This window comes from Ambystoma mexicanum, chromosome 3q (genome assembly GCF_040938575.1).
Source record: "Ambystoma mexicanum isolate Mex_15411 chromosome 3q, UKY_AmexF1_1, whole genome shotgun sequence".
In the NCBI taxonomy this organism is placed as follows: domain Eukaryota; kingdom Metazoa; phylum Chordata; class Amphibia; order Caudata; family Ambystomatidae; genus Ambystoma; species Ambystoma mexicanum.
Window position 1 is genome coordinate 116,017,234 of NC_090926.1, and position 26,300 is coordinate 116,043,533.

Consider the following 26,300-nt stretch of genomic DNA (forward strand, 5'->3'; position numbering starts at 1 on the left):
GGCCCAGCACCCCCGGGAGCAGGCATCATGCCCCCGGGTAAAAGCCCAGCGGCCCCTTATAGGGGCTCTTTGGACTCTGTCCTGGCGCCGTTGGCGCCAGGCTCATGAAGGAAGGTGTTTTGTGCACTTACCTGATGCAGACCATGCTGCAAGATTCAGGCCTCCCTGAGACCTGAAAGGGACTATTTTTTCATTGGGACTATTTTGCCACTCGGGCATGGCCAGGGAAGGATACTTACCTGGAACTACTTTGGGGGCTATTTAAGCCACGCCCAGACAGTAGCTCACGCTTCGCGTTGTTCTGCATCCAAGCAGCTGAACGCTCACCGTGTCTGCTCCTGCATCTGGTCTCCAGCCACGCCCGCCTCGATCCTAGAACACCTGTAAGGAAAGAAGAGAAGAGAAAGGTGAAAACCAAGAATTTTATCAAACTTCTTACCTGCATCCGGAACCTTCACGCCAGCGTTCCTGAGAAAAGACTTTCATTTAAAAGCACTGCATTGCTCGCTGAAGCGCCGCGCTTCACTCACCTGTCCTCGGGAGTTCTTCTGGCTCCACCGCGACTGTCTGCACCGGTCGCCACATCTCTGCACCTAGGAGAGAGAAGAAGAGACAAAAGGTGAGCAGAAGGAACATATGAGGAAAGCCTAATTTTCCGCCATAACACTTACCGGTCTTCTGTTGGTGGACCATTCCTCATTTCGGGTCGGCGCCGCTTCGTTGGCAGGTACCGCACCCCGGCCCCTTAGGGGAAAGGACAAAAGACATTACTAGAGGAATATAAAGACATTAAGAGGGATCGCCCCAATCGCTAACTCACCTGAGTTTACCATCGGCAATTCAATCCCTCAACGCATCGCCTTCATTCTGCACCTGAAATAAAGGACAGATAACAGGTTAGGAAGGCAACAGAAAAGGAGGCTCTACACTTGAACTTTTTTAATCTTCATAATTACGGCGTTCCGCTCGGAAAAGTCAAGTGGATTTTGCCAGCGCCATTCTGAAAACCAGTGAAGTTACTGGACAAACACGCGCCCCTGCACCAGAAGCAGGATGGAGAGTTCATCCTTTCAAACCATAAGGTGAGCTTCAACCGGGGATTTCGGAGGAAGTTAGAGAAGAACGAAGGGGGGAAGGGGGGAGCAAGCACACTATTCTGCAGACTGATAATCCCCTTTCTCATCTGCAGAAGGATATTCCTACGGGCCAGACAAGCAAGATTTGAGGGTCCTGTTCAGTCGGTGTTCCGAGTTCTGCGCATCACGCTCGAAGAGGCCACAGCAACCCAAACTAGACCAGCGCCTCCGTGGGAGTCAGGTGAGCGTTACAGACAGTTGCAGGAATGAGGAGACTGAAAACCAGGATGTGAGGTGGAAAAAACTTTGGCCACAAGCTTTATTTTAGTACCAGCCATGGTGCAAAAGAAAAACCAGCCATAACATCACATAAGGATAACAATACTATATTTTGGGGACAGAGGGAACAGGTGAGCGGGGGGCCCTAATCCCAAATAGGGGCCGCTTGAGGCTGATCCCCGCCGCCATTCATATGAAAGCTTGTGACAATTGTTTGGCCCCAGCGTGTGAGCTGTGACATGTTCATAAATTGCTTGTCTTTTGGAGCAGGTTCTGCCTGCTTTTTCTTGTCCTTTCCAAGTGAGGTGTGCGCTTATGTGCCTTTTATTGCCTTCCAACCTGACCAGGTTTAGCACTTGCGCCCTCTCTTGCTTGCAAGTTATGGCTCTTGATCCACATTTCTTGATAAAACAAAACCCCCCCCGTTGTGAAGCCTTTCACTTGATACTCCTCGGGATGTGTTCTTAGAGACATTTCGATTTTTTGAACATGTGTTTTGTAGTTTTCCATGGATGGAGGCGTTTTAGCCTCTTGGTCTACTCTTTGGAGATGAATTTGGCACTTTCTACACATATGATCCACTTGAGTTTTTGAAGCCCCCACGCTCCGTTTGTGGGCTAGTTATTTCCTCGGGGGTGGGTTCTAGGAGCCTTACTAGGGTCTTCCCTTCTCCTGATCCACTTGTGCTATGAGACCCCTTCCGCGCATTAGGCTGCTTGTTTTTACAGCCGGGGTGGGTTCAAAAGAGCCTTACTGGGTTTTTACCCTGCTCCCGATCCACTTGCATTGTGAGACCCCCTCAACGCTTAAAGCTGCTTGTTTTTACAGCCGGGGTGGGTTCAAAGAGCCTTACTAGGTTTTTTACCCTGCTCCCGATCCACTTGCGTTGTGAGACCCCCTCAGCGCTTAAGGCTGCCTTTTTTTACAGCTGGAATGGGTTCAAAAAGAGAGCCTTACTAGAATTTTCCCTGCTCCCGATCCACTTGTGTTGTGAAACCCCTTCAGTGCTTGTGTTGTACTATTTCGCTGCTGGGGTGGGTTCTAAGGGCTTAGCTGGGAACTTCCCCTGCCCACGATCCACTTGCGTACCCCAGTGCGCTTATCTTGGATAAAAAATGCGAGGGGGTGGGTTCCGGAGCCTTACTAGGAACTTACCCTGCTCCTGATCCACTTGTGGTGAGACCCCCCTTCTGCCTGCATGGAGGTGGATACTTGAGGCTTACTAGTACATGTTTCTGCTCAAGACCCTCTCTCCTTTTCAGTTTTGTAATACCCCTAGAGCTCCCACCTGTATTGATGTTATCTGGTGGATTCTGAGCGCCTGGGTCTTCTATAACTGTATTTTCCTAGAAGATTAACTAATAGACAAAAGACCCCCCGGTATTTTTAAAAGCCCTTCTTGGAGTTGAATGTTTATGTTTATTTTTAAAGTGAGGCGTTTTAGCCTCCCCTAATATTATGATTGTTCTCCATCTTCTACCTGGCCCTCGCTATAGCTTTCCTTACAGTTATTTGCAGGGTGGGAGGGATGGTTTTTTAGACCTGCAGCCGTCCTGCTGCTGTTCATGGCTGACGGGGAGGAAGCATGAGAAGGGCCACCTTTCCCCCGCCAGATAAAGGCAAAATTCGGCTTGGGGGCAAGGCGGCCCTTTCTTTGAACTTCAAAAGGCCCCCGCTCTGCATCCGACAGGATGGGAAGGGGGGCCTTTGAAGTATGGAGGGCAAGGTGACAGGGGGCCGCGACTACCGGTTGTCACCTGCCCCTCTCACCTCACCCTCCTGTGCGGGAGACGCGCTGTCTGGGTTCCCATTGTTAAGGGACCCAGTAGCCCGTCCCCCGCCATGTGCATGCTAAGTGGGGCAGCGCCAAAAGGCACTGCCCCACCGGACTTAGCACAAATCCCCCATCTCCCAGCTTACGGCCCCGGGCCTCCCATCAGGGTGGGCCCGGGTGTACCAGGCTCCGCCCCAACAGCCGACCCCACAGCATCCCGCAAGTCTCACACCTCACACACGGCCACCCCCTCCGCAGCAGACGCTGGGGCGAGCCTCCCGGCAACGCCCGCCAGTGCGGCGTCATAACCCAGCACCACCTCGAGAGCAGAGGACGCCAATCCTCCAACAGGCAAGACGGGGGCAGTCTCCAATCCAACACCGGCAATCCGACCCGAGAGGCCCCCACGCTCCCACGCACACGAAGGCGAACCTGTCAGCATGATCGGCCTCTCCGACACTCCAACCACCAGTGCAGCCGTCAAGGGGCGGGCACCGTCAAGGTTAGTTTTTGGGGCGTTCGTGTAAATTGCTTTTAATTTTGAGTTCAGCCGACGAGAGCTTTCCTTGTTATTTACATTAGAGGACCACCTACTTGTCCGTTGCAGCCGCTCCGACGACTGCGAGCGAGGTGGCTCTGGAATTGAAACTATCTTGCATCCTTCACAATCCAGAGCTGAGTTGCAACGTCTATTATATAGGCGAGTCTGAGGATACCCAATAAGACTTGGGGCTTTAACAAACAATTTGACAGGCCGTTCGAACAAATCCAAGCTGTTACTCCCAACAGTCTCAGTCTCAATCTCAGCCATGTTTGTGGAAATATCGTAAACATTTGCCGTCAGTAAGAATAAAGTTGGAATATTAGGCACGGCAAATTATATCTCACCTCCAACACCTTCAACGCCTCACACTGCCTCCCACCACGAACACCACCAACACACTCTGCACACTCCCCCGATTTTATTGTTGCTATATAATTGTTTTCTTCTTTATCCCCTCTTCCCCCCGCCTTGCCCACAACCTTCACTCCTTTTCTCACCCCTGGCCCGTATCTATACATAGATCTATTATAGCTATGACAAGCGTACACCCATACCGTTACTGGAATACATAAAAGGCAATATTGAGGGGATGTAGCAGAAGGGAAAGACAGCCTATTGCTAGAACATAACAAAGGCAAATATGACCGTGTAGGGAAACCCATCAAGCGCTAGCGAGTCGCTCACCCATAGTAACTGAAAACTGTGAATTGCAGGGCATGTGGCGAGGAGCAGATGCGTAAGTGGAAATGAGTAAACGAACGTACTGACAGTGCCAGGAAAGGATGCCCTGTTGCTGTCAAAAGTCAAAGATGGACAATATTTTAGCTTAAAAACTTGCAGGTACAAATAGTGATGTTTCCACCCGAATAGTACCATGACTCGTCACTATTTCCAGCTACCACCCAGTCTCTCTTTCCTATTTTACTTCTATGTTTGGTTGTTTACCAGTTCTGATCACATTGTAAGATGTCCAGTGGATGAAGATGTGTTGTATCTTGGGTCATGTGATGTCCTGCACAGGACACATGCGCAGTGATATCACGTGGAAATGTTTACTGGTAGAACTCTGCCAACCACTGAGGATAGAGGGGCAGTTGAGTGATGGCTGTCAGGGAGCAGGAGTGTTGACTTCAGATTGCTGGACTATATAAACACATTTGCTCCACATTGGTAGTGAACTGTGTTTACTTCATCACACATAAGACTTTATTCCACGGCAATCTGAAGATGAAAGAAGAAAGACAAAGAAGATGCTATTTTTTTGAACCATCAGATCAATGTTCTTCTACAGGGTTTACTCCAGGAATTCCTCATGGTGACGCTGCCAGCTTGGGATTTTAATATTGTCCTTTCAAAGGTGATGTCAACACCATTTGAACGGATGTACTTGAAATTCGTAACCTGGAAAATAGCTTTCCATGTCCTTAATATTTCAGGCATCAGTACCAAGATAGAGTTCGACTAATATTTCACTTTACAGGTTGAAGAAAATGGAAAATATGGAAATGGACAAGTCGCAGAAGGGTCTGTGGAGTCATCCTTGTTCTAAACTTGTCGTGACTAACCTAAATGAACTGGTCTCACACCATCTATTTTCCCCTGTGTCCTCAGAATCCCGGTATGATGGGTTCCTAATCCGCCAGCACCACTACCTGGTCAGATATGCCTAAATTTGATGGGTGGCCCTAGGCCTGGGAAGGACATTGCCCACATTTTGAGTAAGTTCTTGCACCTTTAGGTCTTGTTGTTAGGAGGGGTCCAGAAGCATAGTGGGTTAGCATAATGGCTGCAGAGCACTGCAGAATACCAGGTCTCCAAGGCAATCTTTGATTACCTTTCTTCCCCATGAAGATATCACAGGGCAGCGCCTAAATGAACTACCACATGGCCACGAATCCTCTCAAAAAATCCTTTAAGGAACCTAACCTTTTCATTCGGTCACTCAGATGATGCTCCGCCGTTTAGCAGCTCGATACGTTTCTAGTTATGGAGAAAGCAACTGTTAAAAAAACAGAAACTTACACCAAAAACATTTCATCTGATAAATCACAACTTGCATATTATTTCAAAGGCAAAAGACCCATATGAGTCAAAAGCCTTCAAATATTTATCTCGTTCACATGATTTCACGGCTACCAGCCTATATAGCCTTTAATTATTTAATTTAAATGATATTTTTTTGGCAATTTATAATGCACGAATATGCAAATGTTCTCTCTTCGGTCATCGAAGGTTGATGTAGCTGTCATGAACTATTCACAACATACTAGGACATTTAAGTCATCCTGCACAGTACACAGACACCTCTCTCAATGGAAGATGTGCAGTGTGCACTTGTGAGGCCAGTATGAAGCCTCAACTGAGTTTGCCTTTGTTGTTTAACATTTTTCCAGTAAATGTGGATGAAATAAATACAAAATCTCGTACATCCCACCCCCCATTTAAACATATTATTAAATCTACGTATTGCCATTGCTTTTCCTTTCAGCTGACTTTATTGCATTGCAGTGTAATTTAATAGCTAGGCTTGGGACAGTGATTGTTTCCTGTAGGACACTCTGGAGCATGTATATGTTAGGACTGAAAAGTGCTACCTTACCCATGTAACTGCATAAACTTGTTATGTCTGGGGCGAACAAAGGAACGATCAGAAAGCACAAATGATGAGGCGTATCGGAGGAGAACTCGTCATGGGATGTGGTAACCGGAAATTGACATCGAAGAAGAACTAGATGTGAATAAAAGGATGTATTGTGTTTGTGGGAGGGGGCATATTTGACTGTAAGGCCAATGAGTGATTCCAGAATTTTCTTAGGTTTTAATCTGTCAGCTGACTAATGACCTATAAAAGGTGAGAGGCCTGGGGCAGGGACAGGTTAGAGCAGTCAGTTACCGATAGATGTAGGATGCTGCAATTCTTGTCTTACAAGACAACAATAAAGCTGTCTCTGTTTTTCATCACCCAAAATTACCACATAGCCATTTCTTTCGGTGCATTTGTGTAATTTTCGTGCTTTGCTGAGGCACCAGAGATTTCCAATCCGGTTCCTAAATGCCTCTGGCGTGAATAAAGAGTGATACGGAGTCCCACCTCAAAAAAGCAGAGGGGTTCTCAGGAGGAGGCTGACCGTAAGTGGTATACTTATGCTGCCGCTAAGGGGAGCTTAGGGTTTTTCAGCATGACAAAATATGATGCAGGTATTCAATGTTATGGTTATACTAATCTGGTATTCTGGTTTAGTTATTTTGGACTGGTAATTGTTCTGGTCTGGTTAATCATTACGGCAATTGTTCTGGCATATTTAATATGGTCTGGTAATCGTCTAGTGACCTACGTTTAAGCTGTTCTGGTAAAAGGGTAATATACACGTTTACGAAACTGGAGGGGGAGACAGGGAAAGCCCATTTTAAATAGGGTCATATGGGGTGAGTTGGGAGTGTGTGCGTAGTTTCTTTCAGGACCATTTAGTGATGTCTCTGCTAGGTGGATCCTCTTCCCTCTCAGGATAGGGGAAGAAGTGGAGTCACAGAGTTGGTGAAACAGGCGTGGGTAGGGATTTGAATGAGTGGTGCTAAAATAAGGGACAGCCATAGGTACGTGTCAGTCAAAGCATGTGCCTATTCCACATAAAAGTATTCCTTCTCATTTCATGTTCACCAAGTGTACAGGAGGGAGGAGCAACCTCTGATGGGCCCATGGGATCAGAGCTCACCCTCGAGTACTTTAAGACAAGATAGCTGCACCATGAGGTGTACGGGGTGCGGGAATCTCTTACTCCAACGCCAATCAATAAGGACAACTCAATGGTTTGGCAACGGGAAGTCCATGACAAGTACAAAAAATGGGGAAACAATACGAAACCATCAGTTATGCAATTGCCCGTCTCGCTTCAACTTCCAAATTCTTCATTCAGTCAGCAATAGTTATAGCACATTCTCGTCATCATTGACGTGTAACACTCAAAAGTTTGTCATGCAATTATATTGGTTAAAGAGAAAACCTAAGTATAGGTACTATATCTGTATATGGTAACAGAGTGTGAGGATTGGATAACTCTTATTGGGTGGGCATCTACGCCCCTACCTCTACATCATTCGTGTCAGACGTCACTAAAAGTACGATGTCTCATTGGTTCTACTAGCTATAGGACCCTTGATTATTTGGTCCATTGTGATTGAGTGGGTTACACCCCTAGGCATAAATCTCCACTTTAATTAGCAGCATGCAGAATGATCACCCAGGTGCGGTATGCCCCAAGATTCACCCTGCCTCCCCTCCATCAATCAGTACTTTAAGGCTATGTGTCAATTAATTGGCAGAGGATGGCCTTGAAACTGTATCTTCTTATCAGGAGAAGTTATGGCATTCTCTGTGTTTGGATGACATCAGACGTGGGTACCTCTTCGCGCTTGGCTGGTCATGTGTCAGTACACCGTGAATATACTTCATTTTCCTTCATTTTGTGTATTTGATTCTTCCCTTAGCCTTGCCACCTGCCTGGGCCTCCTTATCTCGACCTTCACTGGCTGGCTGCTATGCTCTTAAGTTTCGTTTCTTCGAAGTTGCCGCTCTCCTCCTTCTCTTGGGTGACCTCGAATTCCCAGGCATGAGCTGCTTCTTGCTAAGTTTCGATTCCGCTCTTTCATCTGCCTTTGTGCTGTTATATGAATCCTGGCTTGTTTGACCCCTACCATTCTGGGCTTAATTCTGCTTTTGTAAAAGGAGTTGCACTTGTATAATGTGCTTCCTTGAGGTGGTGTTTGCCGCTCTATTCTTCTACTAAGCATAGCAAGCAGTACCGTTTCCTTAGCTTCTTGCGTTCCAAGCCTATTTACAGGCGTTTAGCCAGTTGCATATTTTGCCTCCTGCTTTATGGTTACGCTTCTTTAAAGTTCAGCATCGTTTTAACTCTTTCTTCATATAATTTAATCATTGTTTGTCATCCTTTGGTTGTTATTTTGTTCATCTGTAGATCTGTCCTGGCCTTTGTGTTGTCAGCATTCGCCTTGGACTGAGGCCCCTTGGGTCTCTTCGGGGACAGTTTGTAAGTAGTCTTCATTTCATGTCAACTGTTGGTACGGTTGTCTCAATGGGTACCGTGCTGCCCATGGTTGTCTGGATATTGACACTTCAACAGGTATTGCTCTTCTGATGGGCACTGGGCAGAGCCCCAGTGTGGCTCTCTGTTGGTTTATTTGCTCCTCATATGTCACATAACTCGGTGAGTCTATTCCTGGTATTTCAAATTGGGAGGCTGAAGTGCAGGCCATATCTGGGACCTCCTCTACACGCCCCCCTCTGGCCGGTTCAACAACCACTTCTTCTTTCTCCTTTGGATTACTCTTACTTGGTTCTTCTGCATCCAATTCTTTATCTTTTGGGTTTGTACATGATGGTGTGAACGTGTTTTTCTTTGGAGTCCATATTTGTATCACTCCTTTCAAACTTCCTGCTGTTTTTACATGTTCGTCTTTGTTCCAGGTTATTAGCTGGCACTGTCCATTTGATTGGCAATAGATCAATTTCCTTCATAATTTCTACGTTTCCTGCGGTACAGGAACTTTGTTCCTTCTGGCGCATATTCGCTGGCCTTCACAAAGTCTCTTATTTCTTCATCAGTCAAGTCTCTGGGCTTCCATCCTGGTTTCACATCGATTCTGATCTTCATCCCTATGGCTTTCTTCTCAGTTTTCTGGCATTGTGAGAGGTTTATCTTAATAACACAAAATCCTAATAGTATCATTAAGATCAGGGCTTCCAGAAACTTGAATATGTTTGCCATCCATTGTGGCACCCATGCGAACAGTGTTTAAACCAACTGTCATCATCAACTTCGTCAGTTTCATTGATCATCTGGTTTTGTAGGTTCGTCAGCATACTTATGGCTTCTGTTAAAGTTCAGTTTTCCTCATTGTGAGAAGGTATAAATGTGCAACATGATGCTCCGATTTTTGCACAAACTCCTCCATCCATCGCTGTGATCATGTCAAGTACATATCTGTTTTGTAGAGTCATCAATCGAATTGCTCTCATTTCTTCCTTAATAGCATTGAATCCTTTTATGGTAGTGTTAATGGGCTGTAATAACCCCCATCTGGTTATTTGCAACCATTTAGTGTTTGCTCCGACTTGGAACCTTGGCATGATGATTGTTGTGAACACTGATGAGGTGAGGCTGAACAGCCTGTGTTCATATGGGATTGCATGAAATGCTTCTTCTGGTTTGGCAAAAAAGTAATTTTCTCTCTTCATTCAGGATGTCAGCTCTACAGATCTCCTTTTCCTCAGGTGAGCATCTGCTTTCGGGAAACTGTCAATATTCAGGTCACTTTTTGGGATCACTAGTGCTGGAACGTGGATGGTCACTATTGTGCATATGCCTCCCCAGTTCCTGGGCAGTCTTATGTATGCTTTGGATCCACACGCCCAGTAATGATCCATTATAACTGCGGTTCCTTGAGTCATTCCTGGAGCTTCAAAAATTAGTCTGCAGTTCTGATTCTCTCACATCTTCCTTGTGCCATTGTTTCTGAAGCACAATTTTGGGTTCTCCAGTGGCACTATCTGCAAGGGTCCACCTCTGTCTTCGACCCATGTCAGTAATTTTGTGAGTTTTGGCCATAAAGGTTTACACAATCTCTGTGAGTTTTCTATTGCTTCTTTGCAGGCTCCGAGGACCATCCATGCTCGGCAGATAACCATTCCTTCTTCCCATCCGTTTGGTGAAAGCACTGTTCTCCAAATCTGCATCTGGCCTCTGTCTTCCAAATGTGTGCTTCTTCTAGACTTGGACGTTCAGTCTTGGGTTAATTTCCCACCTTAATCCTGCTCCTTTAACTCCTGGCTTTTCATACCTGATCACGTGATTCCTAGTATGAGCTCTATTTCTTGTCTTAATGCCCTGGACGTAGTCATCTTCATCGGGGTAATCCGTTTCAGTTGCCCATATCAATGAGGCATCCCTTCCCATAAACTGTCCTCTGGTGTTGCACATTGCTACGTGTGACAAACTGTGTGCTGTCGGGACATCAATTTCTACAGCCACGAAGATCATGGATTTCCCCATGCTGTACGGCAGGAGTGTGCAAACAAAGCATTCTCCTTCTGATCTTCTTGCTCCGACTTCTTTCATGTGTTGATACCATATGTTTCCTAGATGTGCTGTGCTACCCAGGTAATCATTCAGTTCATTGTTATCTTTGTGTGGGCTTCTCTTGATTCTTAGTGTCTTCCTGTAGTTATCTATAACTACTTCTCTAAACGCATCTGTGTGACTTTTCTTTGCTGGAGGACTCTGTGGCATTCTGGTCCATGGAGCGGGTTTCTTTATCTGCATCAATGAGGTAGGTGGAGGTTTTGCAGTTGCCTCCTTCTCTTCTTGCATTTATTTTCTGCTCTCTATGTGCCTTTATCAACCACAGCCTGTCGCCGGCCCAGTGTACTGCTGCATCGTGGGCCTGGTACTTGTTCCTTTTGTTGGAACTTGTGTGCTGGGCAATACAGTGTCTGCGGTCTTAGTTTTCAGTTCCTCATACCACTTCTTCACTTTGGCTGTAAACGGGAATAAATGATCTATTAACATTTGTGTCCTTGCAGTGAATTCTCCTACAGCCGCTTCTGTCTTCTTAAGGGCTTTTGTTAGGTCTTCTTTCGTTGGCATTTCTCTCGATTCCTTTCGGTCTCTCTCATTATTTTCTGGGAATGATTGTTCGGTAGGAAGTCTCGTGCTCTCGGTTGCCTTCGCTTGAGGCTCTATGGCCATTGACACATGCCCTGGTTCTGTGCATTCAGTGTGTGGGTGCGTGTAAGTATGAGTGCTAAGTTTTCGTTCATTCCGTGCTGACCCTGTCTCCAGCTTTTCTCTTCATTCCTTACCTCAAGTGTGTATGTATCAGTGCTAATTACATTCATTTTCAGTTCATTTGCCTTACCCTCATATTTTCTCAGGACTGGGATAACTATATAGGGTCTGGGTGCTTTTGTGGTACTCATGCGTACACCATCAGGTGGGTGCACTGAAATTGGACCGCTTCGTGCACCAAGGAAAAATGCAGTTTTGATCGTTAATGATAGCAAAATAATGATAAACACAATGCATAGATACATGATAGTGCGGTAGGTTAAACGGCAGCATTTCCTCCCAGAGAAGCGAGGGTGCCCCTCTGCTTGTGGGAGCACCAGGTTACTGTTCTGGTCCCCCATTTTGATTATTTATTCAATGACAATGTTACAGTTTTCATCCAATCGATTTAGTTCTCAAACAGTTTGTGTCCTAAAGTGTCTGGTGCTTCACAAGTGTCCCCCCTCTTGCAGGTGACGATTGTCTCTTGATACAGGATGCAGTAACCTTGCTAGACTATGGAAAAATAGGTTAGACTAACACTTCGATGAGTCACATTTACTGTGCATATTCAAAATAGGTAAGTTACCAGTCCACCCCCTGAATCTGCCTCAGTCCTGAGGACATGCTGGACACTGTTTGATGTGAAGATATGCAAAAAATGGTAATAAAAACAAATGAAGGCGAAGTTCCTTCCTCTCGCTTGGAGTGTTGAATGGCTCGGTACTTGTCCCAATACACATAACTTGTGAGTGTCTGGAGAGAAGTGAATGGCCTGAATACCTTGTGTGCCTGATTGGCTGCCTGCCTGCATGAATGCCCATAGTCGTGATTGGATGCTTGAGTGCGACCCAGCGGAATGAATGGGAGATCAACAGTATATCTGGGGACCTCTCACTGCTAGAAATCGTGTTCAGAAGCTGAAGTCCACTACGACGAGTAACTGGAGTAACTGAAGCTTGATCCTGAAGCCCTGCTGGACGAGAAGAATTGCTCTTGCTCTCCTTCGCAATCTGAAAGCTGCTTTGCTTCAAGAACTGACCCCTGGAGGAGCTGGTAAGGCGCCCTCTTCCCGAGCTACAAGGGACCATCATGCACAGCTGATCTTTGCCTAAGCTCCCTGGTAGACAGACCTTCGACAGGCTGCCGACCCGATATGGGGATTGCTGCGGAACTCCAAGGAGAAGCACCCGGACTGTTGTCCGCCACTGTCGACGACCGCCGTCGCTGACTGGAGCCACCGTGCTCCCGTTGCCTAAGAACTTCATTGATCCAAGGACGCTCTCGTCCGCATCGTCGCCGCTGTAGCCTGCTGGAGAAGGCTTGAGCGTCGACGCGCCAACTTGCATCCACCGGTGGGTTTCCCGCCACCCAAAGACCACAGAGACGCAGATGACTCGACGCCCTTGCTGGGCCACAGTTCTTCAACTCTTTGCGGTCCAGAACTAGCGACACCAAGGTGCCCCGCACACCTCTTCCTGGCAGGACGTTTACTCTTCCCCATCAAGAGCACCGCTAGGAACGACGGGGCCACTTCACCGTCATAGCTTGACCTGTTCTCCGTCGGACGTTCGATGACCCGTGACTCCTGCCTGAAAGGGAGGCCACTCAAGAAGGGTTGTCGATTTCCCCGACGAGGAACGCTACAACGAAGTCTAGTGTGAACAATATATGGACTGGGCTTGTATCATTATTCTACAGGTTGCCCAGGTGGGGGATCTCCACACAGAACTGTGTCTAGGTAGCAGGACCAGTAGTCTGCCTCCTGCTCAACCATCTTGCTTTCCTTCCTCTCTCTACTGCTGGTTTCCTCTTTATTTTGATCTGTGTGTCATTCTGACCGTATGCACTTTAATAAGTTCTGATAACGTTAGTGGTACCACTTTAGAAACTGTATATATTTACCATTGCTGATTGTCGGGGTACAAAGTGAGTTATCGTGATATTGTATATACCTTTGAACATTAATTATATAAAGACTGTGTTGTAACCGATACAGTGTGTGGACATTCCTTTGTGGGTGCTTGGGGACTACACTGTACTTAAGAACCAGCTCGCATCACCTCCTGAGAAGCTAGGCCTTGATTGCGCAACTACGTTACCATAATAGAGAATCTTGGCAGGGGTCTCTGTGCCTCCCATCTACCATATAGAGAGCGGAAGTGCAGACTCCCCCCTCCGGTCTTTACAGCTGGTGGCAGCGGTGGGATGCTTATGGTTTTAAGACTCAGTGTATAACCATGCCACTTACGAAGGATATCTGCACTTTATTAAATTGAGGTTTAGTCGTGTACATGATAACTACATTACAAGCAATTGAATCTATTGCGAATGGTAAATTGACTCGGATGAGCTTAGAGGCTCTCCAGAGTGCTTGGGAAGCCAGGGAATTAGACTTTGTGGATAAGTCTAGGGCTGAGATGATAGCTGCCCTGGTGGACTACCAGATCGATTGTGAAACTCTTGAAGAGGGGGATGCAACCAATGAGGACTCTACCCCGGGGGTTGTCGCCAAAACTGATTCTGGGAATGCCACCATTCCTGCTGCCTCTGTTCCGAACCCCAGCAGTTCTTTAGAGCTTGAGTTATTGAGGATGAAGTTAGCCTTTGAATATCGCAAGTTGGAACTAGATGCTGAGCTTAAGAAAGAGGAGGTGGCACAGCAAGTGGAGCTCAAGAAGCGGGATCTTAAGGTAAAAGATAGGGATCTTGAACTCAAAGATAAGGACCTTGAACTCAAGAACCAGGACACTGAATGTCAGCGAATCCAGTTAGAGAAAGCTCGAGTGGAGACTTCAGCGAAACCAGTTGAGAGTGTCAGGTCTCCAGCAACCAAGTTTATGAAAGATTTGGTTGGTGTGTATGCGGAGGGTTCTTATATTCTCCAATGGATTGAAGCGTTTGAAATGGCTTGTGCAATTCACGATGTTGATAAGAGAGATTGGGCTAAGTGTTTGTTAAGCAGAGTGCCTCAAACTGGATATGACTATACTCTGAAGCTGAGTGTGGAAGAAAGGGGTCAGTATGAGTGCATGAAGTCTGCTTTAATCGCCAATTTCTTAAACGGTTCAGGGATTTCAAGAAACAAGAGAATGTGTCTTGGGTTGACTGGGTGGTGCGGCTCATATGAACATGATGGGGTGGATTGATGGTTACAGAGTGAAAACGTTTGTTGAATTGTCTCACCTCTTGTTTTTTGAGCATTTTTTGGAAGCCTGTTCGCCAGAGCTGCGTCAGTATGTAGCTGACCAGAACATTTTGGACCCCTTTAAGCTGGCTAGGTTGGCTGACAAGTGGGTCTCCCACTGGGTGTCCGCCAAGGACTCCAGTGGGAAGGACAAAGAAAAGGGGGCCTTTCAGAAAGGTGAGGAGTCCCAAAAGCAATCACAGTCGGGTAAACCAAAACCTTCCTCTCCGAAGACCCAAAAATCTAGTGGGGATAAGTCTGTTGTGGGTGGGAGTAAGAGTAGTGGTCCGCCTGCTACAAAGCAGGGTCCCAGTGGTTCCAGTACCATACCCCGGACGCCCGGCACATGCTGGGATTGTGTGGCTCTGGATCACTGAAGGGGTGACCCCAAGTGTAAGGGTAAGGCACTTGGAGTCCAGGCTGTCAGCCTGACCTATCCCTACTCCGTACCTGAGGTGGAGGCCACCATCATCCCCTCTTCTACTGGGATCACCTTCGGTGCTCCCGTAGAAATTTCCTTAGTGTCCCTTGGGGCCTGGGACCAGTACGCAGAAGTACTGGCGACTATCCCGCAAAACACTTGCATGTTTTTGAGAAGTGTCCTCTTGAATGGCCAGCCTTCTGCTGATTTGAGAGACACTGGGGCAAGCATGACAGTGGTGGACAGGACCCTGCTCAAGCCAGAGGACTATGTAGGTGCTCCTCTGAGAACAAGGGGTTTGCTGGTGGGCCTCACAAATTATCGCCTGTAGCCTTATTCCTGCCCCTCATGTCTCCAACCCTCCAAGATGTCAGGCTGGAGCCAGGCCACAATCACCTAAATGGCCCTCAAGGGCCTCTCCATCCCTCCAAAGACCCACTTGGAGTCAGACTTGGCGCTTGTGGCACCGGACTCACTCACTCCCATAGGATAACATTGGGGATTGGACTTGTAGTGCATTGATGGGGACAAGATGGATGCCCCCACATATTTCGGTTCCCAGAACTGCATGTGCAGTCTAGTCTTTTGGGTGTGGTTCAGCCCAGAGATAGCTGGGATACCCAGAGACTATTTAAGCCACGCCCAGGCTGAGAAACATGCTTTGCGTTTTCTGCACCTGCAGCGTGACACTCACCATGTTCGAATCGGTCTCCAGTAGGCCTGCATCTTTCTTCTGCGCTCAGCTCCTGCAAGAACAAGAACACAGTTAGGAACAGCCTTACCTTGCGGCGTTTCTGCCCATCATTCATCGCTCCTTCTGTTCTGCGGGCATCTTCGGGGGTGTCATTCCCATCCCGGCACGTTGCTTCCTAAGGAACAGGGAAAAGAACAGAAAAAAGGTATTAATAAGCATTCAGCAAATCTTTGCTTATTTTTAAAGACTGTACAAGCTTCAAATGCTTACCTAAATCCCAGCCGCTCTGGGGGAACTCTGTCTCCGGAACTTCTCATTCATCTACGAGAGGGAAAGACACTCCAGGTTAGCCTGGAAACATCTAGAGGCGCCGCATACCGTGCTTACTCACCGCATTTCTTCATAACCGGCATCCACGCTGAAAACGTTGCGGCACCTAAAAGACACAGAAAAAGAACTGAGTTCAATACAAATACGAAAGGGTCGCATCGCGCATCGTGCTCTCACTTACCTTCAGCGCTACTCATCTCAGCAGCACGTCGCCATCCCTGGACGCCGGCCATCATCTAAGGAAGGAAAGGAACGAAGTTAGAGAACTGTTCAAAAGACTCATTATACTTACCTGTCGGACTCTTGCCAGTGAAGTAACTAGGCAGCAACAAGCCCGCATCAATCAACACGCCCCTGCGCTGAAAGCAGGACGGAGAGCACACTTTCCAAGAAAACAAGGTGAGCTTTGGATCAAAGGGAAGGGTTGGACCCCGGGGAAGAAGGGGTTCAAGCACACAGAGACAATGGGGAGTCAAACTCTACCAATCCTGTGTTTCAGGCCCAGTCTCCAGTTGAGTAGACTCCAGGGAAGGGTTTGAGGTTGTAAGAGGTCAGAACAGGCTGAGTGACGTCCCCGTGCATACCAGGTGAGCGTTACACTTAGTCAACATTACGATTGGAGACAAGACAGCAAAGCTTTCAGTCCTGGTTCAGGACAACGTGCCTGCTAACATTTTGTTGGGAAACGATTTGGTCGATTTGGGGATGATCACGGATGGTCTACCCATGGTTGCTGTGGCAGTCACCCGATCGCAGGTCATACAGGGTCCGGCTGCGAGCCCGTTACCCTTGCCGATGGAGAAACCCAAGGCATGAAAGAAATGGAGGAGTAAGAAGGCCGCCTCTGTGGAGGGAGCCCCTACTCCTCCCGCTGTTCTGACAGCACCCATTGGGATCCATGATCCGGACGGGCTGGGTGCAGTGGTAAATCCCATCTCAACTCATGTGGGATATGAGCCAGAAGACTTTCCTGTGGGAGAGGCTCTTAACCCGGAGGATCATCCCGACCATCAATGCTTGTTGGCTGAAGGGGGACCCTCCCGGGCGGACTTCTGTAAGGGACAGAGAGAGTGCCACTCTCTCCAGGGTCTGAGGACACAGGCCCTGTCCCAGGCACAGGGAGAAGTGCCTAGGACATTTCGGATTTATTGGGAGGGTGAGCTTCTTCTTAGTGAGCCCACTAAGCCTGAACCTGGTGCCCTCAAGAGGTTGGTGGTACCCCAGGTTTATAGGCCCTTCCTGCTGCAGTTGGCGCATGAGGTGCCCTTGGGTGGTCATCTTGGTACCAAGAAAACTAAGCAGAGGCTCTCTGCCCATTTCTACTGGCCACAGGTGGGAGTAGAAGTGGAGTCCCACTGCAGGACCTGCCCAACTTGTCAGTTGTCTGGCAAGACTGGAGGCAGAGTCATCGCCCCACTGCAACAGTTGCCAGTGGTGGGCACACCGTTTGAGAGGGTTGGCATCAACATTGTCTGTCCCCTTGACCCTCCCACGTCGGGTGGGCATCGGTTCATCCTAGTTTTGGTAGATCATGCCACCAGGTACCACGAGGATAGACCCCTTCGGACGGTTACGGCCAAGGTGGTTGCCAGGGCTCTCCTGGGCATTTTCACCCGTGTTGGATTCCCGAAGGAGGTTGTCTCTGATAGAGGATCCAACTTCATGTTGAGTTACATGAAAACCATGTGGAAAGAATGTGGAGTAACGTACAAATTCTCCACCTCTTACCACCTCAGACCAACGGTTTGGTTGAGAGATTTAACTAAACTCTCAAAGGCATGTTGGGCGCGTTGGAAAAGCCCCTGCGGAAGAAGTGGGATCTTCTCCTGCCATGCCTGCTGTTTGCTTACTGAGAGGTACCTCAAGAGGGTGTTGGTTTTAGTCCCTTTGAGTTACTCTTTGGACATCCTGTGAGGAGGCCCCTCGCCTTGATCCGAGAAGGTTGGGAGGCCACCCCTCCAGGTCCCGCCTAGCAATTGGGGGACTATTTGTTAGGCCTCAGGCAGAGGATGACACAGATGATGGGTCAGGCAACAGCGAATCATAAGGCCAGCCAGCAATTGAATAAGTACTGGCATGACCTTAAAGCATTGCAAGTGGATTGGACTCCGGGACAGGAGGTCCTCGTGATGGAGCCTACCAAGCCTCGGGCGTTGACGGATAAATGGACTGGACCCTTCAGGATAATCTCCAAGATGGGTGAGGTCAATTATCTGATTGACATGGGAGCCTCTGGGGTAGCCCCTCAGATATTCCATGTTAACAGGCTCAAGCCTTTCCACAGGCGGGCCGAAGTCTCATCCCTCTTTCTAGCTTCAGGCAAAGAAGAGGATGAGAGTTTGCCCCTTCCTTATTTGCTGCATAGCAACCCTCAGGATAGCTCTGTGGAGGGAGTGCATCTCTCTCCCGATCTGACGACAGAGCAGCAGAAGGCCTGCCGGGCTTTGCTCCGACAGTACGCCTCTCTGTTCTCACTGACACCAGGCCTTACACCGTGGTGTAGGCACGAGATTGACACTGGTGACAGTGTGCCTGTCAAAAGCAGGTGCTACCGTATGTCAGATACCGTCAAGAACCACATCCAGGCTGAGGTCGCCAAGATGTTGCATCTGGGTGTTATTGAACCCTCAACCAGTCCTTTCTCTAGTCCCCTGGTCCTTGTCCCCAAGGCAAGTTTCCAGGCAGGTACCAAGGATTGGAGGTTCTGTGTGGACTACCGAGGAGTCAATGCCGTCACCAAAACTGACGCGCACCCTTTGCCCTGGGCTGATGAGCTCGTGGACACCATAAGTGCTGCCAAATTTGTGAGCACCTTCGACCTTACCTCAGGCTATTGGCAAATAGCTCTGATGGGCCATGCCAAGGAAAAGACGGCGTTCTCAACACCAGAATGACTCTACCAGTTTAGAGTCATGCCTTTCGGGCTGCAGAACGCCCCTGCCACTTTCCAGAGATTAGTCAACCATGCGCTCAGTGGGCTGGAAGCCTTTTGCGTGGCTTACTTAGACGACATTGCCGTCTACAGTTCCATCTGGGAAGAGCATTTGACTCATCTATATAAAGTGTTGCAGGCTTTAAAAAGGGCTAACCTCACTATCAAGGCCACCAAGTGCCAGATAGCGCAGGGGAAAGTCACCTATCTTGGTCATGAGGTAGGAGGGGGTCAAATCCAACCTCTCCCCAGTAAAGTACAGGATGTACATGACTGGGAGACTCCCACTACTCAAACCCAGGTGAGAGCCTTTTTGGGCCTCACTGGCTATTATCGCAATTTCATGGCAGACTATGGAACCATAGCTGCACCCCTGACAGTGTTGACTTTGCCCAAAACACCTAGGAAGGTTAATTGGACTGAAGACTGTCAGAGGGGAATGAAGACTGTCAGGGGCCTTTGATGGCTTGAAAGGAAGTCTGTGTTTGGGCACCCGTGCTGTGTGCGCCCGATTACAGCAAGCCCTTTATCGTTCAAATTGACGCCTGTGACACCGGAATTGGAGCTGTCTTGTCTCAGTTAGATGACAAAGGAAGAGAACATCCGATCATATTCATCAGTAGACAACTTAAGGGTAGGGAACTTAGGTGGGCTACTGTTGAAAAGGAATGTTTTTGTATTGTTTGGATCCTTAGGCTTTTTAGACCCTACCTTACCGGGTCTACCTTCAAGGTCCAAACCGATCATAAGCCCTTGAAGTGGCTTATGCAGATAAAGGGTGAAAACCCGAAACTGCTCAGGTGGTCCATTAGTCTGCAAGGACTAGACTTTACCATTGAGCACAGACCAGGGAAAAATCACGATAATGCAGATGGCCTTTCCAGAAGGTATGTTGACCGCCTGGATGAGGGTGTCTATCCCGTGGGAGATTAGGCACCCTCCACCTCAGTCTGGGGGGGCGACTATGATGCTGGAAATGCATCGGAGGGACAGGGCCTCCGTATCCTTGTCCTTTACTGCTTTTTATTGTGTGGTCTGTCATGTTTTCCGTGCAGGAGTTCATGTGGGACTCCTGGCGGTGCAGCTCTCTCTCTCTTTTGGTTTGGTGAACAGACCCGTGGGATACCCTTATGGCACCCATGGGTAGGGGTACAACCCTCTGCCCCTAGTGTATGTTTTTGAGCACCTGTGTGTGACCCACAGAGCAGGGTACGGGCTGGTGGCAGCTCCGTGCTGAAATGACTGGTGCCCTAAGCATCCTCCATTTTGGGATGCCCAGGCCCTGTCATTGGGAATCGGTAGATTCCGGATGGAGACAAAATGGCCCCCATGGCCTCTTGCCTTCCATCACCTGTTACCTTGATCTTCCCGAAGTCCCGGGACGCCCTGCCTCTGTCCCTTCCCCCTGACTGGCTGTTGGGTGGAAGTTCTGTATATGGTAGTGTGGGGAAGTGCCGACCAGACTGGCTGGAGCCTTCTCAACGACTGTATGTTGTGGGTACGCCTGTGGGTGGGACCTGGGTGAATGGAGTGTGTGATGAATATACATTCTATGTTGTGGCTGTCCAGTATCTGGTGTTTGACACAATGGTTGAGACAGCCCTGCCCGAAACCGGTTTGAATGCAGCTTGGAGTGTTGAATGGCTCTGTACTTGTCCCAATAGACATAACTTGTTGTGAGTGTCTGGAGAGAATTGAATTGCCTGAATACCTCATGTGCCTGATTGGCTGCCTGCCTGCATGAATGCCCATAGTCGTGATTGGATGTTTGAGTGCGACCCAGCGGAATGAATGGGAGATCCAACAGTATATCTGGGGACCTCTCACTGCTAGGAATCGTGTTCAGAAGCTGAAGTCCACTACGACGAGTAACTGGAGTAACTGAAGCTTGATCCTGAAGCCCTGCTGGACGAGAAGAATTGCTGTTGCTCTCCTTCGCAGTCTGAAAGCTGCTGTGCTTCAAGAACTGACCCATGCAGGACCTGATAAGGCGCCCTCTTCCCGAGCTAAAAGGGACCATCGTGCACAGATGATCTTTGCCTAAGCTCCCTGGTAGACAGACATTCGACAGGCTGCCGACCCGATACGGGGACTGCTGCGGAACTCCAAGGAGAAGCGCCCGGACTGTTGTCTGCCACTGTCGACAACCGCCGTCGCCGACTGGACCCGCCGTGCTCCCGTTGCCTAAGAACTTCATTGATCCAAGGACGCTCTCCTCCATATATTCGCCGATGTATCCTGCTGGAAAAGGCCTGACCGTTGACGTGCCGGGGAGTATCCACCGGTGGGTTTCCCGCCACCCAAAGACCACAGAGAAGCCGACGACTCGACGCCCTTGCTGGGCCACAGTTCTTCAACTCTTTGCGGTCCAGAACTATCGACACCGAGGTGCCCCGCGTGCCTCTTTTTGGCAGGACGTTTACGCTTCCCCGCCAACGAGCACTGCTAGGAACGACACAGGCACTTCACGGTCGTAGCTTGACCTGTTCTCCGTCGGACATTCGATGACCCGTGACTCCTTCCTGAAAGTGAGGACACTCAAGAAGGGTTGTCGATTTCCCCAATGAGGAACGCTACAACGCCAGGTACTTTGGGGTTGCAGAACTATTGGAAAGTCTAGTGTGAACAATATATAGACTGTGTTTGTATCTTTATTCTACAGGTTGCCCAGGTGGGGGGATCTCCACACAGAACTGTGTCTAGGTAGCAGGACCAGTATTCTGCCTACTGCTCAACCATCTTGCTTTCCTTCCTCTCTCTACTGCTGGTTTCCTCTTTATTTTGATCTTTGTGTCATTCTGACCGTATGCACTTTAATAAGATCTGATAACGTTAGTGGTACCACTTTAGAAACTGTATATATTTACCATTGCTGATTGTCGAAGTACAAAGTGAGTTATCGTGATATTGTATATACCTTTGAACATTAATTATATTAAGACTGTGTTGTAACCGATACAGTGTGTGGACATTCCTTTGTGGGTGCTTGGGGACTACACTGTACTTAAGAACCAGCTCGCATCACCTCCTGAGAAGCTAGGCCTTGCTCGACTACGTTACCATAATAGGGAATCTTGGCAGGGGTCTCTGTGCCTCCCCTCTACCATATAGAGAGCGGAAGTGCAGACCCCCCCCTCTCCGGTCTTTACACTTGCCTCTGCTTCCTCGATCTGTCCCTCGGTGGAAGGTTTCACTGGAATCTCCTCATATAATCTCTCTGAAAGTTGGACAGCTCCACTGGCAGCATGATGCCATGGAGGAGTGTTCCCATCTGTGCAACGTTAGCTGGATCTCTGATAAATGGGAGGACATCGACCTCGATAGGTCTCCCCACCATTTCTGGAAAGTCAGTGACTAGGCGGAAGAGGACGTTGTGCGCCCATGGGCTGTCCTCTTGTGACAGGGACATTTGTCCTCCCTTACTGGGTTCAGGATTACAGGTCCTTCCCTTGATGTGAACAATCCTTGCACTTTCCTGAAGTGTGGATTGTAACTAAGTAGCTGAGCTTAATCCACAGCTGGCTCAAATGTTCAGAGTTTTCTGGATCTCGAATAAACGTGACAGTGTCTGTGGTTCTCCCGACAATAGTTGGGCACTCCTCTATGGTGTGTAGTCCTAATGTCAAAAAGAATAATGTTGAATTACAAAAATGTCTAAAACATAATGTCGGAAAAAAATGTTGAATTTTTTATTTTTTTATTTATGTTTTTTTTGGGTTCTGGGGTTAAAAAAAAGGGATAAAACAAAAAAGGAATTACAAAAAAGGGGGGCTGGGAGGGTGGGACCCCCATTTCGAACAAAAAGCAACCAAAAAAAGAAATTCGACATACTCCTAAGTCCCGTCCCCTTTCCTCCATACTTATGGGACACCTCTCCGTCCTGTGGGACGGGACCGGAGCACTTTTGTAAAAAACATCCACATTTTTTTCAAAAATGTGTCCCTCCTCTCTTTCCTGCGCGGGGCCCGGCACGCGGCCGTATCCCCGCCCACCTTGGCTCCGCATCGCCCATCAGTCCTTTTCTCTGCACGATCGGGGCCGGGCGCACTTGCATCCTCGGAAAATTTTCTTCCGTATTTCCCTCTCTGGCTCTCGCTAGAGTTAATTTACTAGTCTGTCTATGTCTTTTAAACTAGATTTTCCAGACTGTTCATCGTGTCACCGTTGCTTCGCGAGGGCGGATCCCCATCCTCTTTTTAGAGTGTTTGGGTCCGGAACACCGTTGGAACTCCTGTTTTTACTGTGACTCCCTTTCGGTCCGGGCTCTTCAACCTCGGTTGGAGCGGTGGGAGGAGGTGTTCGGACGGACACCTCCTTAGCATTTTCAGGCGTTCATCGACGAGAAGAAAAAACGCCCGGTAAGTTCTTTGATTTTCAGAGCACCCCAGCCGGGGGATACCTTCCCGGGTTCCTCTCGAGCCGGGAGGGGCATTGATCGCTCTGTTACCGGGGTTCGCCCTGAGGTGCCTGTCGGGCCTAATAATTCTACCGGAGTTTTCTCTGAGGGTCTCCGTAAGGGGCCTGTGATCACCGAAGTACACTCTGAGGCCCCTCCTGTGGGGGCTGTGTGTAGACCCAGTTCTACTGAGTCGTGAGGTACCGGAGCTTGCTCTGAGGCCGTTCTTTCGGCTTCCCTCAAAAACAAAACCGGGGTACGCCCCGACGTCTTGGCTGGGCTTGAGGTTACTGAACGCAAGTTCGAGGCCCGTGCCGATAAGGCTTCTACCGGGCCTAGGTCCGAGGTCCCTCGTATAGAGGCTAAGGCTACCAACAGTTCTGAGGGGCCGGGCAAGGCCCTGTCGGTGACAGCGCACCGTTCCCGCTCTTGTGGTGACACCAGATCTGTTGAGGGGGCAAAGAAGAAATTTTCTTCTTTTACCGGCAGTGCCGAGGCTCTTCCTTCGAAGGCTCAGTTGGCGGTTGGTATGTCGCAGAAACATTCCAGGCCTCATGGTACCGGCTCTGCCGAGGTTCCTTACGTTAAGGCTAAAATTGAGACCCCTGATCCATCGACGGGGACGCCTGCCTCACTTCCTCACGTGCCGCAGTTCCCCTCAGATGAGGACAAAATGGCGCCTGTTCCCGCCACGACCACGGCGGCCATTTTAGGTACTACCCCTACAACTACGCCATCGGCCCCTGGTGTAGGGTTCGGTCCTTCGGGTGAACCTAAGGTCCCTTGTGCGCATCCTTACCGACCAGTTTATGATTGGAACGCCTGGATACCTCTTCCGCACAATGTTTTGTTGCCCGCGGGGGCGGCTCCCTTGATTTATGAGGATACGTTGGCGGAGGGACCTGTGTGGCACCCTTCCCCGTTGCGTCCCTGGATTTGTCCACCTCATGAGAGGCCTTCTCAGGTTCCGAAACAATCTCCTGAGGACGCCTTTTTCGGTAAAATTCAAGCGCTTATGCGCACCGACCCCATGAGGGAATATTTCAAGGGGCTTTTCAAGGAGATATGTCCACCCGCGCCTCCGGCTCCACCCGTCCCGTCGGTGGTTCTGCCGGCGCCGCCCTTGCCCATGGTGCCTCCCCCTGCGCTTCCGCCTATGCCGCCATTGTCCCCAGTGGACAAGGCAGTGCCTGACTCGGCCTAGCAGGAGCGGATCTGTCAGATGACCCTCAAGGCGAACAGGACAACGAGGACCTGCCCCGCTCTACCAGAGCTTTCCATGACCGGGTACTGGACATGATGAGCTTCTTAGATGTTCCGGTGCCCGAGGCACCTGCTCTGCAGGAGGGCGTGCTTTCTGGGGCGTTCACCTTGTTTCCTTTGGAGCGTACCGGCCTGTTCTTGCAGAAGGACGTTCTGGCCGAGGTCCGAAGAGTTTGGGAAAAGACACACTCGGGACTTTTTGTAAATAAAAAGATTGACGCGAGGTACAGGCTACATTCCTCGGAAGAAGTGACCTTGTCGTCTTGTCCGCCTCCCTCCTCCACAGTGGTGGCTGCGGCCACGTTGCAATCCAGACCTGCAGCTTCCTACGGCGACTCAGGTCTTGGGAAAGAAGGACAAGCTCCTGGACTCCCTAAGGAGGAAAATCTTTGCCAATTCGGCCTTGCAGCTCAGGCAGGCCAATGCAGAATTGATTTTGGCGGGAGCTAACATACGGATGTGGAGAGGTCTGTTGGAGTTTGAGGAGCATATCCCGGTCGAGAAGCTGGAGGATTTCATAGGAGGCCTTTCCGATGCAAGGGTCTTGGCCCAGGATCTCCTGGAGGCTGCGGCTCATCACGTAGACACCTCGGCTCGGGGTCTGATGTTAGGGGTTGATACTTCGCGGCAAGCATGGCTGCATGCCACTAAGTTCTCGAAGGAGGTGCAAGACAAGGTTCTGGACCTTCCGTTTGATGGTAAGGAGCTTTTTCACTCTTCTACTGATGTAGAGCTCACCAAAACCAAAGACAGCACTCAAACGGACGAATCTTTGTCTGTTCTGGTTAACCTCTTAAGTGCCATTGAGGTTCCCCCCCAGTGCCAATGGCTTTTTTTTAAAATCGCGGTATTCACCGCCCAATCCCGCCAACATTTCCCCCCTCATTAACCTCTTAAGTGCCACCGACGAGCCGGCTCGTCGGTGGCAACCTGGAGCGGTTTTTACCGACGAGCCGGCTCGTCGCTGGCATTTAAAGGGTTAAACCTCCCTTCAAGACTCAAAGGCCTTTGTCGCAAGGTCGACCTTCCTCTGGTTTTAGGGGCTTCCTCGACCGTAAAAATCGCAGAGTGGATACTCCTGCGGGGAATAAACGCCGTAGACAACAGCGTACGCGGTATTTCTCCCGCTCCTCAGCCTCCTCATCAGGTTCAGGTGGCACCGCTACCGATAAACCTGCCAAATGAGGGTTTTCTGCGCTCGCACGAGACCCCGGTGGGAGGACGCATCACAGAAGACAGATGGGTCTTGTCAGTCGCTCGAGCGGGCTTCCGCTTACCTTTACCCCCTACCCCACCCCTCAACCCTCCTTTTCAGCTGTCGGGCTCACCCTCCCTCAAGTACGAGGTTCAGAAACTTCTGCTCCTCAGAGCTGTGGAACCCGTTCCCCTTGGGGAGCGAGGGGAGGGCTTCTACTCCCGGCTGTTTCCGGTGCCCAAACGCAACCAGGCTGGCCTGCGCACCATCCTCCTAGACCTTTCCAAGTTCAATCTTTCCCTACCCCAAGAGAAATTCAAGATGATCATGCCCGGCCAGATTCGCTCCTCGTTGCAGGCGGGCGATTG